The following is a 17257-nucleotide window of genomic DNA, read 5'->3' on the forward strand; positions in this document are numbered from 1 at the left end:
AAGACACGTGCGAGACTTCACTGGAGAAAATTACACAACGCCTGTTTAAAAAAAGGGTGTGTACATCGTGAATCACTAAAATGAAAACTACAACTACAAATAGGCTCCTCCTCACTAAATGGGCAAATGGTGACATTAGGTACACTCTTAAAAAAGATGACTCTTCAACGGTTCTTTAGTGAAGGAAATGGTTCTATGTGGAACCATGAACACTCAGAGAACCTTCTGCATGATTAAAGAGTTCTTTGCATGGTGAACGTGTTCTTCATATATAGAATCCTTTTCAAAAACGTTCTATGTAGAGCGATCCACAGCACATTCTCCATCAATCTGAAGAACGCTTTCATGAGGCAAGGAATCTTTTAATCATGCAAAAGGTTCTTTAAGTGCTGATGGTTCTATATGGAACCATTTTCTTTACCAAAGAACCATTGAACCGTGTTTTTTTTAGAGTGTAGGCTACTTTCCTTTTTGTAAAAGTGAAAGCAACATGAAGAGTCTTGCCACCTCATTCAAGAGCTGGAAGTCTGTGATGTCTGGGTGTCTGTAGCCCAGATTGAGCTGCTTTTGTAGATGCAGGACAAACTGATTCTTTAGACGTTTGATGTTTGATGCTGTATTTCCATTGCCAGAGACAACAGTGATAGGCCGAGTGAGTTCATGTAGCCTGTGGCCTTGCAGAAATCGAATCGGGGGTGAAAATGTCGCACTTCAGTTCTTCAGGTATTTGAAGGAATTTACTGTTTAAATAGTCCGATCCTGTTTATGTACAGTTGTGTGCAAAAGTTTGAACACCCCAGTCAAATGACATGTATTAAGTGAAAATAAGTACACATCCTCTACACCAGGGGTTGGCAACATGCGGCTTAGATTTTTAGGTAAGTATAAAATAATCGTTCTTTGCAGTAAAATAACGCTCTGCTGATCGTTCTACACAGTTTAACAATAAGTGGTTTTAAATGCTGGAGTTAATGTAGCCTATATCTGCTAATTCACCCTTTAACCTTGAAGGTTGGTGCACAGACTGTTGGTCACCATAGCAACGCAGATAAAGTCTGGCCTTGCTATCTAGTAGCTAAAGAAAAGCAAAGAGAAAGATTTAAGACGTACAAGGATAATTTGGAGACAAATGGACTTATTTGCATTTATAATCATTCCGGCTGGTTTCCTGATACGATTAATTTGCAACGAGAAACTGACAAACACTAAAAAGTCACGAAGCTGAAGTCAGTTTCTCATTCGCCAGCTTCTTGTTTGAATTCTCCCGTTCCACCTTAAATGGTGCAGCAGTTACATTCTGGCACCTCAGGCACCATTTAAAGTGGAACGGGAAAATTAGAACAAGAAGCTGGTGAAAGAGAATCTGACTTCAGCCTCATAAAAATTCGAACATTGAGAGACATTTTACAAGAAATTATTTTATTTTTGAGGAAAAGTTTCCTGCCAGAGATGTGAGAAATGTGACTATAGCTGAGCTAAAGCTTAAAGCAGAGCAAAGTAAGTCTGTTTTTTCGTTTATATTATATTTTTTAGCCTATACTACATATAGTACATTAGCACGTACTGAGACATATTTACAGCCAAGATGGTTAAATGGACATAAAATGTTGTGGCTTCTAAGGTGGTTTGATTTATGTAAGGGCAAAATGGCTCTTGTTAACATTTGGGTACCCGACCCCGATCTACACAGAGCAAATTTAAACATGCAGTTTCGGAGCACAGTTTCTATTTTATTGGAACAAATTCCATTTTTCTTCCCCTGGTACGCTACATCAAGCGAATAAACAGTAAATGCACAACAAAACCTGCTGAAATGTGTGCCATCTAGAGGTGTGTTATTTTTATTTTCAGTTCAGAATCAACCTACAAAACATGAAAGTTGACCACAGGTGCCCAAACTTGCATGCGACTGTATGTGCATGCTGTTTGACTTCCAAGTCGAAAAGTATGTGAGCATGTTTGCGTGTTTGTCTGTGAGATGGTGATGTAGCTGCTGTAGATAGATGCCAGCGTAGATGCTGGTGGTTTCTCACTTCCGTATCGGCCATCTATAAGACGTGGGAAACTTTGAGTTTGACTCTGCCATGCACGCAAGTGTACCAGCTCTGTCTGAGTGTGTGCGTGTGAGAGGAACCATCAGTAATGGAGGCTGCGTTCTCAGAGTCCTGTTCCTTTTTCTGCTGATATGTAGCCTCCGGGCTCGGATGGGAGTTTTATTACGAAGCGTATATATATCTGCGCTCGACTGTGTTTTATTTCTGTTTTTGTATGAGTTTATGAGCACATGCAAGAGTGCGTGAGTGAATGTGTGTCAGGGCTTGTGTGGATCGCAGATGTGGTGTGATTGAGTGATGAACACACACACACATACACACACAAACACTCACACATAATCCGTTTGTGGTTTTTAAAGGAAGTGGAAGTGGGCAGAACGTGGGCGCTCTGTTGTTCTCCACACGATTTACACGAACATCCACTTGCTCTCTCTCACACACACACACAGGAGTGTTAATGTTCCTCTTGGGGAAGTTATGAAGGAAGTGCAGAGACAATCAAGGAGTCTCTCAGAGACACACACACACATATCATACGCATAATAAACACCCAGCGAATGTGCCGATTTAGCTTCTATTAATCTGTGAGGTTAAATGCCAATCATTTATGGACTAAAGCCAGTGATGTTATTGAAAATGCAGTGAAGCTAAATAAATTGAAAGACGTTTATTTTTTCCTACACACTAGTGCAAAAGTTAGAGACCACTCTTTATTTGTGTGATTTACAAAAGTCAAAAAAGTACAAGTAGGGCTGGGCGATAAAACGATAACAATAATTATCAAGATATTACTTTTCTCGATAGAAATATTTTAGTGACCCTTATTAGTCCCACAATGGGGAAGTTTCACCTCCACATTTAACCCATCCATGCAGTGAAACACCACATACACACTAGTGAACACACACACACTAGGGGGCAGTGAGCACACTTGCCCGGAGCGATGGGCAGCCCTATCCACAGCACCCGGGGAGCAGTTGGGAGTTAGGTGTCTTGCTCAAGGGCACTTCAGTCACGTACTGTCGGCTCAGGGGATCGAACTGGCAACCTTCCGGTCACAAGGCTGGTTCCCTTATACAGTCAACAACTGAATGTAAAATCAAATAAAGTACAATTCAGTAATATTTCAACAACATTTATTGTCAGTTTCTCTTTTTAGAGCACGACATGTGAAATGATCTGGCTCACTTTCTTCTCCGACTGCTGTTTCTCACCTCATCGATCCCCTGCGTGTGCCTCACTTATTCGAGTCTCAGTGATCATCGTAATGCACAGATCTGATTGGCTGAGTAGCGTCACGTGTGATATTTACAACGCATGCGATTGGTCTGTGAGTCTCCGGCTGCTAAAGCGGCACCGTAAAGGCTAGAAAAGCTACGCCGATTAAAATAGGACCACCCCATCGAAATTAAATAATCCTCCATAGTTTATCGGTTACAGGTCCAGGTCCGTATAGGACAGCGTCTGGGTCCGGACTCGGACTGCGGTCCACCTATTAGTGACCTCTGCTGTAGATCCACCCCTGCAGCACCCTTAGTGCACTTTGAGTGATTTTTGCTCAAACAGATATTATTTTGTTAAATATTTTTATGAGCTAACTTAAAGAACGTCATTGAAGTTTTCTAATGGTTAAACACTTGAAGTGTCCAAACGCTCTTTGGAGCCACTGTTTAAGGCATTTGATGCAGACGCATTCCTTTTTCGGGGCACCAGCAGTCCTCGCTCTGCATTTGTGTTTTAGCTAAATTGCCTTTGACAGCTCCAATTAGCCGGGAACGTGTATAAGCAGGGCTGCACCATGCCAGAGCTGCGGTTTCACCAAAACGAATGCAGCGAGATGAACCAGCTGCGGCAGTAGTCGTGGTAGAGGAACATTCTGGAACGTCTAAAAATAGATGAGCTAAACTTGCTTTTCTTCTTGTAACAGTAGCCTTCAGTTCAGTTCCCCCCATAATGCTGGTTGGCTATTCACACCTTATGTCTTGCTGATTGGCACTCAAGTGTGTGTGGTTCATGCTTGTGAGTTTGTGTGTGGGCGCTCATGTTTGTGTGATGGGTTTTCTCTGCGGTCGTCAGGAGCAGCGGGTGGTTGAAGCGTTTGCATGCTCTGCACGCCCTGAGGTCAGACGGTGGCCACATGATGACCTGCTCTATATTTGTGTGTGTGTGTGTGTGTGTGTGTATGTGTGGCCCTTGCCCCACCCTCTGGGCTTAAGTGAAACCCTCCATCAGCTTGGTGTCGCTTCTCAGGACATAAATGGGGTCGATTGCCCCCCCAAACGTGAACCTGATGTTTCCTCACGAAGATCTACGGCTCATGGCCCAGGGCAAGTTAATGCAAAAGGTCAAAGGGTCAACCGAAGGATAATGAGTCTTGGCTGATGTTTGGAGGCTAAGAAGATTGGACTGCAGTATCTAGGCAGTGTGGTGGTATAGCTGCCCATAGGCTGGTCTGTAACCTTTGACCTTTTACCAGCTCTTTTAACCCCTCCGTCACCTGAGGGTTTGGTCTCAGCTGGAACTTAACGAGAAGTGAAGCCAAGTTTAAGGGTAGCACATTGTTGGTTTGTTGAGAAAAGCTCATTTTTGCTGGTTTTGATTTACTTTTATATGCATATTTTTGGGGGAGGGGGTTGGAAATTGATTTTCTAATATACATATAAGGTCTAGGGCAGAATGGAATTTCTCTGATATTATTTTTCGGATCAATGGTGCGATTGCAATTTACGTTGGGGTCAGTATAGAGATATACTTGCCAACTGCTTTTGCTGTTTCTGTATCCATCCTGAAGATAATGCTGGGAACTGGAATGGTTAGCCCTTCCAACCCATGCATGTCCCTAGGCACAATTACCAACTTGTCTTGTTCCTCCATGCGAAGAATCCCTAACAATGCTAGCAATACTGTATCACAGTAACGCACAGCCTCTTGTGGCTTTAATACACCACTGCTAGTTTGGTACCAACATAACATTGCAAATCACACAGGAGTGCATAGAAAGTGATGCATAGAAATTGGCATTATGATAGTGGTAGCTAACATTATCGACATTGTCATGCATGCTGTCTTCGTCCCACTTAAGTCCACTCATAATAAATAAGCAGTTACACCCTTACAAAGCTACAAGTGCAAATGAGAAGAATTCTCTGTCCACATGACACAAAGTATTTCATGGCCTCACAGACCACCACTGTCTACACTGGTGCCTCTTTCGAAGGACGCTTGGAAGTATGTAGGCAGTGACGGTTACATCGTTGGACGTGAAATGGACGTGTTCTTTTTCACACGGAAAGGAGTATAAATTAGCCTTAATATGAAGTCTGGAATTCAAGAGTGAGTTGTTTATCGCTGCAGTCTGCAGACTGTTGCCGCTTGCGGTGGCAGAATTTTCCGTCACGGCTCTACCGCACACACGTGAATGCAGCATAACATACTGTTGCTTGCCGCACCCTGAGTGGACATTTTTGTCATCATGGTAACATCTACACTAAGGCCCAATCCCATTTCACCACTTAGCCCTTACCCCTCCGTTTTGCGCATTCACGTCTAGGGTTAGGGTGTCCCAATTTTTGTGGCGATTAGGGTGGAGGTTAGGGTGAAATGTTGGGGCTAGATGGCCCTCCAGACGGAGGTTTTTCAGAGGCTCACTCCAAACAGAGTGTTATGAGAACCAAAGAAAGCCACAAATGTAAGTATTTTCTCCATTATAAAATTACGATAACCATTGTTTTATCTTAGTTTAATGTTGTTTCAGTGTATTTTGGTCATTTTCTTCATAACAAGCAGAAAAAAATTTCTAGTACTATGCTAATGTCTTGGTAGCTAGCAAGCTAAATTTCCCGTTCCACCTTAAATAGTCCAGCAGTTCTGACGCCTGAAGCGCCAGAATGTTACTGCTGCTCCATTTAAGGTGGAACGGGAAATTCCGAAAGAGAAGCTGGTGAAAAAAAACTGACTGCAGCTTCATATCATCAAAGAATTAGTGGTGGGTGATAATGAATCATTTTCACATCCCCCTTCTTTGATGGCATATGACTCCCTAAATGTAACTAAAGCCCAGCAGTGAGGAGCTGAACTTTACCCTCCTCTGCTGTCACTGCAGACTGGCAGGGTCTCCTACAGAGCAGCACTAGTAGTTGTTAATGAAGTAATGTTTTTTTTATTTAAGGGTTGTCGCATTTCATAGGGGAAGATTTCAACCACTACCCTGTAACTCAGTTCCGAGGGGCAAGGTGACACTCGAAAACAAGGGGTAGGGGTAAAAATAAGAAATGGGATTGGGCCGAAGTGGTACTCTACAAACTTTAAATGGATTGGCGAAAATCTTTGCATGTAAACATAGACATTTTGTTGTTTACATGATCATGTTATAGACAAGCAGTCTACAACTGCTGTGCTTTTGTAAACATAGTAACTGTAATAGTATTTTGGACAAATTTCAACAAGGCATTTTAACAACTGGACCAGGCCTGTTCCTGTAACTCAGCTAGTGTGGAAGCACTTTGGGCCAACTGGTTTAGGTCAGCCACTGTCACAGTTTTTCCAGTCACTGTACCAGAATTATGACAGATTGCAACAGCTTTACTGACACAGCTGTTGATGCAGTGGTTTAAACAATGCGATGGTCAGCAGTATTGTCCTGTTCTAGCGGTATGTGCAACCGATGCAGGTTGGAGTGCGGCAGTGCATTACTGTTGAGCACAGTGTTCTGCAATATTATCTGCCCCGTGTGTGTTTCTGTTTTCCATGGAACGAAACACGCCCTGTTTTTTGACCCATAACACATTCAACATTCTAACTTTCTACATCTCCAGGCCTTCCTCCTGTTGAGCATTATGATTTTACGACGTCCGACTTGGTCATGCGCACATACGTGTGGAGATGTGCACCTGCAGCATAATTAATCCCTGCCTTTCTCCTAATTGTCTTGTTTTGTTTTGCTGGCTCGGGGAGTTGCGTAGTTTAGCAAACTGTCATATGTCATATCTGGCTCAGTGCATCATGCTGTGACTTGACGGCTATAATTGGGGCCACAGTTGACGTGCTGACAGAAATACGAGCGAGCATGTATGTGTGTGTGTATGTGTGTCGTGAAGCATATCCTGAATACTAAAAAAGCACATTTGGGGTCCAATTACTTGAAGGAAGCTTTGTGTGGTAATTAGATTTCAATAACACTGTTGTTTTCCTGTCTTCTTCTTGTTTCCATTAGCAACCAGGCAAACAGGAGGAGAACGGGCATTGTGCTAGCAGCGCTGTGTCTGTTTGCGTGCATGTGTGCTGCTGGGTAACAGCACACTCATATCCACAAAGTCAGCTGACATCCACTCAATGCAAGCTCAGCGTTGCAGAGAACTTCTACAGCAGTATCGCATTACGAAATGAAAGGACATTAAAGCAAACAGACTTACATATGCATAGTGTATGTAAGGCAGTCTGATGACAGTCATAGGTCATGGAAAGTCATGGCCATAGATCCTATTGGAGCAGGCTCATGCACACACCTACACACACAGTGTTTCAGGTGTTATCGATACCAGTGGGAGTGTAGGGCGAGGGAATGGCTTTATCAGCTGCTCCGAGGCTGAATGGCAGGCCTGTATTTCCACACTTTACTCTTTAACATCCGTTATTTCCCCACCCAGCACATGTCCCAGCCATACACCAGTGTGTTTATTTATTCACATGTGTGCGTTCTATAAGGATAGAATATCAATATGATGGTTTTGCTGTAAGATATTGCAATTGCAGTATGCTTTGCATAGGGCCGGACCGATATGAATATTCTGTGGCCGATACCAATTTTAAGAAGCTAAAATTTCCGATATCTGATATTTTCTTATTTATTTGTATTAAAATTGCCTATTTATGTTTAGATTTTAATTTTATACTCCAGTAGTGTATATATATATATGTATGTATGTATAAAGATATATATGTGTATTTGGGAGGTGTATCAGACACAGCAGTGCTGCTGGAGTTTTTAAATACTGTGTCCACTCACTGTCCACTCTATTAGGCACACCCACCTTGTTGGTCCACAGGATGCTGTTGTCTGGATATTTTTGGTTGGTGGACTATTCTCAGTCCAGCAGTGGCACTGAGGTGTTTAAAAACTCCAGCAGCACTGCTGTGTCTGATCCACTCAGACCAGCGCAACACACACTAACACACCACCACCATGTGCAGTACCACTCAAATAATACCTGCTCTATGGGGGTCCTGACCACTGAAGAACAGGATAAAAGGGGGCTAACAAAGTATCAGAGAAACAGATGGACTACAGTCTGTAATTGTAGAGCTATAAAGTCCACCTATGGTAAACTGATCTGATAAAATGGGCATCCATTGTGCAGCCCTTGTGTGCAGCAGAGTGCGTGTCAGTGTGTGTTGACATGGTGTGTAATCCTGTATCCCCTCGCCCGCCTGATGAACATCCCAGCAACTCTTGCTAACACAGAGATAAACTGACAGAGGAGCCGTTGATGACAACAGTGAAGCCGTAAACAGCAGCAATGCTGGAGCGTCCCGACTGAGTGCTCTGAGGCCGCGAGCGCGCTGCATATGATTTTCATATTCCAACCAGACGCTCCGTGAGCTCACACGAAGCCCATAAAAAAGGGGCTGAGAGGCTCCAGGGAAGGGAAGTATGCCTTTGCCGGTGTGGAACTTTTCCTATTAAAACGAAGCAGCAGGCAGGCACGTGCTCCTGAGCTGTGTGTGTTTGCGTTTGCATGTGTGTGTGTGTGTGTGTGTGTGGTTATCTGTCACCTGTGTGTTTGTGTTTGTCTTGTTTTGTTTTTATAATGTTTGGTTACCATGACCGATGCCATAGCAATGGCTGCAGTCAAGCAAATAACTGGAAACTGAAGGGAGGACAGTTCTCAAGCACTTCTCACTTTCCCAACATCGCTCCCCTTTGATATTTGCGTGTTACTCCCAGTGTAATTTTCACATTTCCTTGTAATTTGCTCATCATTTTGAAGTGGCATAATTGGAATGACTGGCTTCCAGTTAGCGGGGATTATATTTTGTGCTAATCAAGCCCGGCTCTTAGCTGTAATTAAAAAGTTTTCTCATTAATATTAATATAACCAGCGACGCGCTTCAAAGCGAAACAAGGTTGTTAGGGTTGCGGTGCTTTTACACTGTCGCTGAGTAGGGTAGGCAGTAGAGTAGGCAGTGTCAGAGCTTTTCCAGCGGTGGGGAAAGAAGCCCCCAGTCACGACTCTCTAATCCTTCCCAGCTTCACAGCCTTGATGAAAACCACAGGCTGCGGGTCGCTGCTGTTTGACCCTCTGAAACAGAACAATGCGTCCCAGGCTGCAGTGCAGGCAGTGCTGAGTCGGTCGCTGTACTGACTCTTAACCTTTAGAACCCTAAAATTTTGGGGAGTTTTTTGGTATTTTGGGTCAATTACTATTACAATTGCAATTATAAAGTGTTTACATATAACAGTCACACAGGTCATATGTTGTTATTTTTTCAGGAGACCCTGGGCTGCTCAGATATGCCATTGTTTGACATGTAAATGCTAAAAGAAATTTGCTATCTTTATGATTTTGGGTCATTTCTGATCTAAAATGTACCTAGCGCCTGCTAAATTTTGTATTTTTTTAATTATAGAGATCTTGAAAACAAATTGCATCTCAGAAACCTTTTCAAAAATTGTTAGTCTGGAGCGTCTGTGAGCTGAAAGTGCAGTAATTTTGATGGCGATTCATTATATTGGTTATTATGAGCAAATATAAACAATTAGCATAAGGCGGACATGTTTTTTATTGATTTTCTGTCCTCTTGGATTCAGGCTGAGTGCTAAAACTCTGATACACAGCAAGACAGGCTTTATTTTTTAATAACAAATTGAGTTGCATATTTAATATCAGATATTTTTAATACTCAAAATCAGTGTAAACTGAAAGACAGAGCTAAATATTATTACTTTTATAATATTTGTCCCATTTATTGTTATTTATCTGTTAAAATGTGTTTTAGGGCCTGTTTGTGTGAAAGTGAGAAAGTGCACTCATTGTGTGGAATGGGACACTGCAGTTTTATCGCCTTCTATTGCCTTTTTTCGCCTTTTTTGTTGGAATATAAGGGCCAAAGCAGAGCAATAATATCAGGATTTTTGGTGATATTCCGAGCCGAATTGCTCACTGATTCTGACGTCACAGCTCAATGACGTCATGCTTGCTAGTTAGGGGTGGTTCTGCTGAATGGCCTGATATGTGGATCATGTTTGTACCTTAAACCGTTCTTAAGTTATGAAGGCTAGAAGTGACCTACCGATTTGTGGTCCTAAGGGTTAATACTGTCATACTTACTGTTTAAATGAGCTGATTATATACAATCAATTACATACATCAACAAACTTAGCATGTCACATTTATTTCCCCATTTTTGAGAAAGAAATTGATGAGAACATTTTAAAGGCTTAAAAAACTTCACCCACTATAAAGAAGCTATGCTACACACTTGAAAAAGGCGGTTCTTCAAGGGTTCCTTAGTAAAGAAAATGATTCTATATAGAACCATTAACACTCAAAGCACCCTATGGTTCTTTGTGTCTTTGTAATCTTTTTGAAAAGGGTTCTATATAACACTAGAAAGGGTTCTTCTATTGTAACAAGCCTGACATCGTGACAATAGTAGAACCCTTTTTGGTGCTATAAGGAACGCTTTTCAAAAAGATGCTACATAGAACCATCTACAGTCAATCTGAAGAGCCCTTTCATGATGCAAAGAACCCTTTATCATGGAAAAGGTTCTTTGAGTGTCGATGGTTCCATATAGAACTATTTTCTTTACTAAAGAACCCTTGAAGAACCATCATTTTTAAGTGTATAATTTAGAACTTTAAAACATGTAATTTGACTGGAGTGTTCAAACTGTATGGAAGCTAAGCAGCAAAACCTGCTGTTTTTGTGATGTCACAAATGTCAACACTTCTACATACGTTTACAGCCGTATATCCCCTCTCACTCATAGTGAACATGTAAGGAACGCTGCTTCATTCTGGGCTGCATTTTGAATGAGGCACAATACAGGGCAGCCAATTAGAACAGAGTTCATTTGCATATATGCATATAAGTCTTAAAGGCACAGTAAGAAAAACAGTCTGAATTATGACTGGTGACGTATCATAAGTGGACCTTGAGGAAAAAAATACAGAAATAAACAAAAAAGGAGACGGGCCCATTAAAAAGGATCTTCACACATCTCACTTACAACAATAGTTCTCTAAAGAACCATCTATTGAAGGCTTTTATGAAACCAGAGTGGTTCTTCTATGGCATTGTGCAAAGAACCCTTCCTGCCGATCAGGCATAACATTATGACCACCTGGACATAAGTCCCCCAACCAAAATATCCAGCCAACAGTGTCCTGTGGGCAGCGTCCTGTGACCACTGATGAAGGACTAGAGGATGACCAACACAAACTGTGCAGCAGCAGATGAGCTATCGTCTCTGACTTTACATCTACAAGGTGGACCAACAAGGTAGGAGTGTCTAATAGAGTGGACAGTGAGTGGACACAGTATTTAAAAACTCCAGCAGCACTGCTGTGTCTGATCCACTCAGACCAGCACAACACACACTAACACACCACCACCACGTCAGTGTTACTGCAGTGCTGAGAATGATCCACCACCCAAATAGTACCTGCTCTGTGAGGGTCCATGGGGGTCCTGACCACTGAAGAACAGGGTAAAAGGGGGCTAACAAAGTATCAGAGAAACAGATGGACTACAGTCTGTAACTGTAGAACTATAAAGTGCACCTATATAGTAAGTGGAGCTGATAAAATGGACAATGAGCGTAGAAACAAGGAGGTGGTCATTATGTTACTCCTGATCGGTGTATATTTTGAAGTCCATTTCCGCTCAGTTCACACCCTGTATCTGGTTCCAGTCTGCACTTCTGATTTCTGTTTATTTCAGCGTCAAAAACTGACAGAAACATGGCACGCGAAGGGTTTTTGTTTCCGCAGGACAGGACTGTACACACTATCCTTTAATCAAATTCAAATCATAACCAAATATCTCCTCTTCTGCTTACAAGCACAAATATGGTGTTGATTATATCTTTAGGATCTGCACTTTCAGCAGTTTTCCTGCAGCTACAGATGTGAAATAATTATAAATTACCACATACTTTTGTTATCACTGTTGATCTCTGTGACTTCTAAAGATTAAGCTCTGACAGAGTTACAGGGCCCATATCCTGCATTTTTCTAGTATTTTCCCCTTTTGAATCCCTTTTTTTTTCTCTTTTTCCTCTCACTTATGATGGTTGTGTGGTTCCATGTACTCAGAACAGTCATCATTCATCTTTACATGTCAGTCGTCCGACCTCTTTTGTAACCTCTAGAATTAAACAGGCTCTTTTTGTTACTGTTCCTTTAAGACAGATACGTGTTAATGTATTGGCTGCCCTGTACTGCGCCTCCTTCAGAAAGTAGCGTGGGCAGAAACCCTCCTTATAACTTCAGCATGAGTGGGTGGGGCTTAACTGCTGTAGGCCTCATAGTTGGATTTATGTGAGTGTGTTGGTTTTTGTGACATCACAAAACAATGAATTTAGGAGGAATAAATGGTGTGTTTTGAAACTTAAGCCATGTTTATGGGCCACATCAAGCTCTTATTTCAAAAGTCAAGTCAAGTCAGATTTATTTGTGTAGTGCTTTTTACAACTGATGTTGTCACAAAGCAGCTTCACAGAAATCCATTAAGGACAAAGTTTTAACATGAAATGTAAATCCTCCAGGTGAGCGAGCCAGGGGCGACAGTGGCAAGGAAAAACTCCCTCAGAGCTGGGGAAGAAACCTTGGGAGGAACCAAGGCTCACAAGGGGGGACCCATCCTCCTCTGGTCAAACTACCTACAAAATTATTATACTACTAATATTAATAGTAGTAGTAGTAGTAATAGTTAGGAGTCCACTTCAGTGTAGGGTGGGCAGCCAGTCCAAGGCAGGTAGCGGTGACTGGGGCGTGGGCAACTGGTCTGAAGCGGGTAGCAGGAGAGCTCGACAGATAATCATCCATCAGTGTCCGGCCGGACAGGTGGGCAGTCGTTTACTCGGAAAAAAGGTAGGGAGATGGAGTTAGTTTAGGTCTGTATGTGTGTATGTATGATAATATGTAAAACATTTCCAGAGTGTGGCTAATGACAGATCTGACTATTACAGCTTAACTAAAAGGAGCAAACCAAAAGGGCACACAGACACGGGAGCACCCTGAGACAATTTGGCATCCCTCCGCTCCACCGTCCACAAACCTGAGTGATCGCGTGCGAGCGGCGGGACGACAGCACCAGCGTCTCAGTTTACTATAATTCCCTGTGTCCATGGACCCCTGGATCCGCTGCCTTTATCTAAGGGGAAAACATTAACTACCAAAAGCTAAACTAAACAAGTGAGTTTTCAGCCTAGATTTGAAGATCGCGACTGAGTCTGAGTCCCGAACATTTTCTGGAAGATCATTCCAGAGTTTGGGGGCTTTATAAGAGAAGGCTCTTCCCCCAGATGAAACCTTCTGAATTCTGGGAACTATTAAAAAGCCAGCACTCTGTGATCTGAGTAATCGTGGTGGCTCGTAATGGGAAATGAGGTCTTGTAGGTACTCAGGAGCGAGCCCACGTAGGGCTTTATACGTCAATAAAAGAATTTTGTAATCAATACGGAATTTAACAGGCAGCCAATGGAGTGATGATAGAACTGGACTGATATGATCAAATGTTCTAGTTTTAGTGAGAACCCTGGCTGCAGCATTTTGAACTAGTTGAAGTTCAAAACAGTGAGGCAAATTCTATTTTCCATGATATGGGAATGATTAAAGGGTTACGAGCTCATTCACCCTTTAAGGCCCACGTGTCAAACAGATCAGATCACATCAGGCCCGTGGCACAATCCAGTCTGGCCCTCAAATTTATTTTGACTTTCTATTAATATTAGCCCATTTCACAATGAGCTGCACTACAATCCCCAGCATGCACTGCAATGTAATTTGCACTTACACCCCCCCCCCAACAACACTAGCTGCAATTCAGCTACAGTTCAACCAGCATAAAGACTATAAACACTATAAACATTCAGTAGCTCAGAAACTGATCCCAAGAATTAATGAACTTGCAGCAAAGAAAAGATTTCGGGTGTGTAGATCGATCGCACAGATAGGTTTAACAGACCTACATCCTCAAGTCAAGTCAAGACAAGAGGCTTTTATTGTCATTCCATCCATGTACAAGTACACAGTGGAGTGAAATTACGTTCCTCCAGGAACAACACGGTGCAACATGGAACAAAAGAGTACAAAGTGCAAATGTGCAGACATGAGTGTGCAAACAAAAAATTAAACTAGAAACAAACAATAAATACAATAAATTAAACAGACATTAGACACAGTAAACAGGCAGGACAGTGCAGCACCGAAACAGCACTCATTTCTGGACATGAGGTAGTGGAATAAGGTGCAGAGATATTTAATATGCTGTGATCTGTGAGCTTACGCAGTCAGATAACATAAACACAGCAGTTACTGAGGTAGTACTTGATTAAACAGTGTAAACACAGTGTTAGCAGCGATGTTCCAGATAGTGCAAGTAGAGCATTAAAAGAGGTGTGTGTGTGTGTGTGTGTGTGTGTGTGTAGAGTATGTGTGTGAGGGGGGGTATTCAGATCAGTCCTTGTGAGTTTAAAAACCTGAACGCTTGAGGATCAAAGCTGTTGCAGAGTCTGGCAGTGATGGCACGGATGCTCCTGTACCTTCTGCCAGACGGCAGCAGTGAAAAAAGTCTGTGTGAGGGATGCACGGGGTCGTGCACAACGCTGGTGGCTTTGCGAATGCAGCGTGTGGTGTAGATGTCCATGATGGAGGGGAGAGAGACCCCGATGATCTTCTCAGCTGTCCTCACTATACGCTGTAGGGTCTTGCGGTTGGAGACGGTGCAATTCCCAAACCAGGCAATGAAGCAGCTGCTCAGGATGCTCTCCACAGTCCCCCTGTAGAACATGGTGAGGATGGGAGGGGGGAGATGAGCCTTCGTCAGTCTCTGCAGGAAGTAGAGGCGCTGCTGGGCTCTCTTGGCTATGGAGTTGGAATTGAGGGACCAGGTGAGGTTCTCTGTGATATGGACACAGAGGAACTTGGTGCTCCTGACGATTTCCACAGCAGAGCCAGTGATGTTCATTGGGGAGGTGGTCACTTCGCACTCTTTGGAAGTCAACAACCATCTCCTAAGTTTTGTCCACATTCAGAGACAGGTTGTTGGTTCCGCACCAGTCCTTTAGCCACCGCACCTCCTCTCTGTATGCTGACTCATCATTCTTGCTGATCAGACCCACCACAGTCGTGTCATCAGCAAACTTGATGATGTGGTTTGAGCTGTACTTTGCAGTACAGTCGTGAGTCAGTAGAGCGAACAGCAGTGGACTAAGCACACAGCCCTGAGGGGCGCCGGTGCTGATTGTGGTCATGCTGGAGATGTTGTTACCTATCCTGACTAACTGAGGTCTCTCAGTCAGGAAATCCAGGACCCAGTTAAATGGGGACATTTAGAGAGGTTTAACAGTTCACATGTAACATTTGAAGGTTTCCTACAAGTGGCTATATTTTGCTGTTGACACGTTGCCATATTAAAATATAAATGCTCTCTGGCCCACAGAGGTTTTGAGATTTTTTCATATGGCCCTTTTATTGGTTGAGTTTGACACCTCTGCTTTTAAGCCTACCTTAAAAAATGGCTATTTCTGCAGTTCCTGCAGTTCTACTCTCTAAATGCATCTCATTTATTTGATTTGTGAAGGACTTATTGCACCACGCCAAATACTTGTAGATTTTTATTTGATTTGTTGTCACAAGCTACCTTATAGATCAAGAAGACACATAAATAAGAATATATATCACTCAGCAGTCTCGTTTATCATTACTGTGATGACACAAATCACTAATAAGTGCTAAGTGATTACAGACACCATCAACAAAGGCCCTGAATGTTTCTCCAGCAGGATGTTTGCAAGGCTTATTAAGATGATTCTCTTGAAATTGATAATAGTTCATGAAAATTACTCATTAACGTTTTCCAAAGCAGCTTTCCAAAAATCCTCCTCGGCCCACTTCACCAAATGGCCCCCTTAGCCATGTTCAAAGAAACACTGAAACTACTCTCAAATCAATACGAAGGCCTGATTTCCAGCAGCAGCTGAGTGGAGTGTATGCTGGTCATTCTGCTGCTCAGATGTAGTGTAGTTTTACTGGAAGCCCTGCAAGGCTGCCCGCTAATGATTAGATCATTGGTTTCTAAAGGCAGCGGCGCATAGAGCAGCTCCTGTGGGATGATGGGTTCTCATTAGGCAGCAGTTTTGACATTAGAACCTATTTCAGCACAGCTAGGATAAATGACATCTCGATTTAGTTGCAGTTACTGTAGGATAAAAAGTAAGATGCTCTAGTAAGTCTGAATAAGGAATATTTTTTTTATACACTGACCAGGCATAACATTATGACCTCCTCCTTGTTTCTACACTCATTGTCCATTTTATCAGCTCCACTTACTATATAGGTGCACTTTGTAGTTCTACAGTTACAGACTGTAGTCCATCTGTTTCTCTGCATACTTTGTTAGCCCCCTTTGACCCTGTTCTTCAGTGGTCAGGACCCCCATGGACCCTCACAGAGCAGGTACTATTTGGATGGTGGATCATTCTCAGCACTGCAGTAACACTGACGTGGTGGTGGTGTGTTAGTGTGTGTTGCGCTGGTCTGAGTGGATCAGACACAGCAGTGCTGCTGGAGTTTTTAAACACCTCAGTGTCACTGCTGGACTGAGAATAGTCCACCAACCGTCCTGTGACCACTGATGAAGGACTAGAGGATGACCAACACAAACTGTGCAGCAGCAGATGGGCTATCATCTCTGACTTTACATCTACAAGGTGGACCAACAAGGTAATAGAGTGGACAGTGAGTGGACACAGTGTTTAAAAACTAAATGTTTTCATGAACATCTTTAGGTTATAAACTAGGTTATCTACCTCTCATGTTGAGAGACTGCAAACGCATGCATTCCTGAGCTCCTGCTGGTGTGGGTTCATGGCTTTTCCTTCTCTGTAAATGATGCACACAAAACAACACATTACATTTCTGTTACATTTTCATGATTTTGCAACTCATCTGAAACATCGAGACACTTAAGCTTAAA

The sequence above is a fragment of the Colossoma macropomum genome, unplaced genomic scaffold (genome assembly GCF_904425465.1).
Source record: "Colossoma macropomum unplaced genomic scaffold, Colossoma_macropomum, whole genome shotgun sequence".
NCBI classification, from domain to species: domain Eukaryota; kingdom Metazoa; phylum Chordata; class Actinopteri; order Characiformes; family Serrasalmidae; genus Colossoma; species Colossoma macropomum.